This window comes from Octopus sinensis, linkage group LG4 (genome assembly GCF_006345805.1).
Source record: "Octopus sinensis linkage group LG4, ASM634580v1, whole genome shotgun sequence".
NCBI lineage: Eukaryota > Metazoa > Mollusca > Cephalopoda > Octopoda > Octopodidae > Octopus > Octopus sinensis.
Genome location: NC_043000.1, coordinates 66,040,080 through 66,043,053, shown reverse-complemented (window position 1 = coordinate 66,043,053; position 2,974 = coordinate 66,040,080).

The following is a 2,974-nucleotide window of genomic DNA, read 5'->3' as shown; positions in this document are numbered from 1 at the left end:
TTGCAGTTTTCCCACCTTCTATATCTCATATCTATTTCCCTGTTGTTCACTTTGCATGCTAAGTTAAAAAAAAAGTTTTAAATTTCCATGAAGGAATAGAAAACTATTACTTACCTTGTTTTATAAATCATACTTGTGCTTGACAAAATTATAACAGATTTCAAATATTGGAATACATTTTCTAGTCTTAAATTTTATTAAAATCTAGGTGCATTGAAGTACACCAATGTCCTGTGGAAAACCTTTTGAAGACTTCTGGTATAAAGTTTGGAAACTTAGACAACAGCAGTAGTAGTGTGAGTAGTAGAAATGTGTAGGAGATATGATCTAGAATATTTGTATGTACAGCAACAGCATAGTCTCAAACATGTGAGCAGTACTTTTAAAGTGCAGCTTACTTGGGCTTTGTAAAAGGATCACAAACTGTTTGTAATTTAGGGTAGTGACTGGCCTCTCTGGTTTTCTGAAAGACCAGAGATTATGAAGCTGTTTAACTGCAGCTATTCACTGATTCTCATGTTTCTCTCGAGCACTGTGCATCTAGAACTACATTATTTAGTATTCCCTTTCCTTTTCAAGAAGGGTTGTAATTTGGAAGATTTCACTATTTTGAGCAGGTTAAGAGAAAATATTAGGAAACATTGCTCTATCAAGGACACTTTTTTTATTTAAATGGATTTTTCTACAAACCTCAAGATTTTCTTAATTTAACTCTAAACTGAAAAATATGTAATTATCTTATTATGCTGCATTGTAACTATGTTAGAATGCAGCATTTAAAAATTTTGAACATATCTCACAGGTCTCCACACTAACTTTTATGTATTGCCAGAAAACTGCAAAATGCCAGGTCCCACCACTGATGATCCTAACCTGGTCTGGACAAAATCAGAAGTAACACTGGAAACCCAAAGCACCTCTATGTGCAATTTAATCATTGGAACTGCTTGAAAGTGCAAACTTTCTTGATATCTTTTCTTTTGATGATGCTGTTAGTATGAAAGATTACATAAAAACAGAATGATTAGATAAACATTACCGATACCACATACCTAAGCTAGGAGCTGCAGTTTATTGTCCAGGAAAAATGCCTTTAAACATGTTAAAAAACATAATATACTTCAAAGCTAGGTGAAATGAAATTACCCCAGAAGCAAATATGATAGTGGTAGTTATGTATTTCATGTAATTTCAGTTTATCAATACACCAAACTTAAGTCACTTTCAAAATGAAATTGAAATATCCAGCCTGAAGTACATAGATTGTATAAATATTATTGGTTTATTTGCAATGGCACTGCACAAGTAGAATTCAGATTATGCAACAGAAACAGCTTTATGATGTAAGCATTAATAACACCACATACTTAGTATATGTATGATGTTTAAACACCAGTTTTTAAAGACAGGAAGTAAACATTTAGCTGATTCATCAAATATATTGTTATAAAACATCATTAAAAACAATTTCAATATTTAGCATTAAGTTTGCTTATATTTAACAGGAAAATTTTTTAATGCTAAAAAATAAAGTTCTTGCACATAAAATGCCATTAACTTATGTACACATTTACTTTCCAGTGTTTAGTTTTGTATAAACTATTCTAAAAATCAAAATAAATCCAATATTACAGGTTTTGAATAATGTAAGTGTAATTTGAATTAAAACAAAAGTGATAGAAAGAAAAGTAATTTCTAAAGAGTGAAAATCAAATAAATTTTAAAAACTGACTAAACAAAAACTAAATTTATTAAAAGAAAATCATCAGAAATAGTTTCCTAAAATAGGCTACAATATTGTTAACAAGAACATACACTGAAGTAAATGTTTAACATATTTAATGTTGAGAGTACTAACATGCTAACTAGAAATAATTATGTGGTGAGGAAAAAAATAGCCAATGACTAATATTGTTTTCTTATTTTTAGCAAGTATGGAAAATAATTCAAACATTATTTTATTTACATTTGATGGATATTTGTCCTCATCTTGTTTGTTGTTAACATGTTTCGGCTGATATAACCTCCAGCCTTCATCAGGTGTCTTGGGGAAATTTCGAAACTGGGTTCACATTCCTAAGGTATTTTTCAATGTTATTATTATTCAGGTCACTGCCTGGAATCTAACTTGGAATCTTGGGGTTAGTAACCTGCGCTCTTAACCACTATGCCAGTGGGCATACGTAAATTAATGTACATAATTCCTCATCTCTTAAATAAAGAACTGTATAATTCAAACATATTTCAGCATTATTATGACCTCATCAGCAAACATTTCACCATACTTACAGATGCATTAATGAGAGATTCATTAGGTAAATTTAAAATACTGTACACTTGCTGGTTTAAAAAAATGGTAAGGTTTACACTTGCTGCTAATTTGCAATTAGTATGTTATTACCACTATAAGATAAATGTCTGATGCTTTATCTTATACTTGTTGCAGTCACTGGACTGAGGTCATGCAGGAGCACTGACTTGAAGGGTTTAGTCAAATAAATCAATAACAGTTGTAATTTTATTTGAAGTTTGGTATTAATTCTATCAGCCACTTTTGCCGAAGAGCTAAGTTACAGGGATATAAACAAACCAACAGTTGTCAAGTGGTGGGAAGGGACAAACACAAAGACGCACACATATATCTACACATGATGGGCTTCTTTCAGGTTGCATCTTCTGAATCCATTTACAAAGCTTTGGTCAGTCAGGGGCTATAGCAGAAGACACTTGCCCAAGGTGCCATGCAGTGGGACTGAACCCAAGGCCATGTCTGTGCCTACAGGTTGAAAAGGAATTAAAAATAAAAATTTAGGAAATTTCATTTCACAAAATAAGAATTCAATTTGCTGAGTTATGTTGTTTTCTAATTTTCAATATGAGAGAGATATTTTTGGATAGATGATCTTAATTTTTACAAAGACAATTTGAAATAAATCAAACAGAAAATTATATGATGATCAACTGTAATTTGATA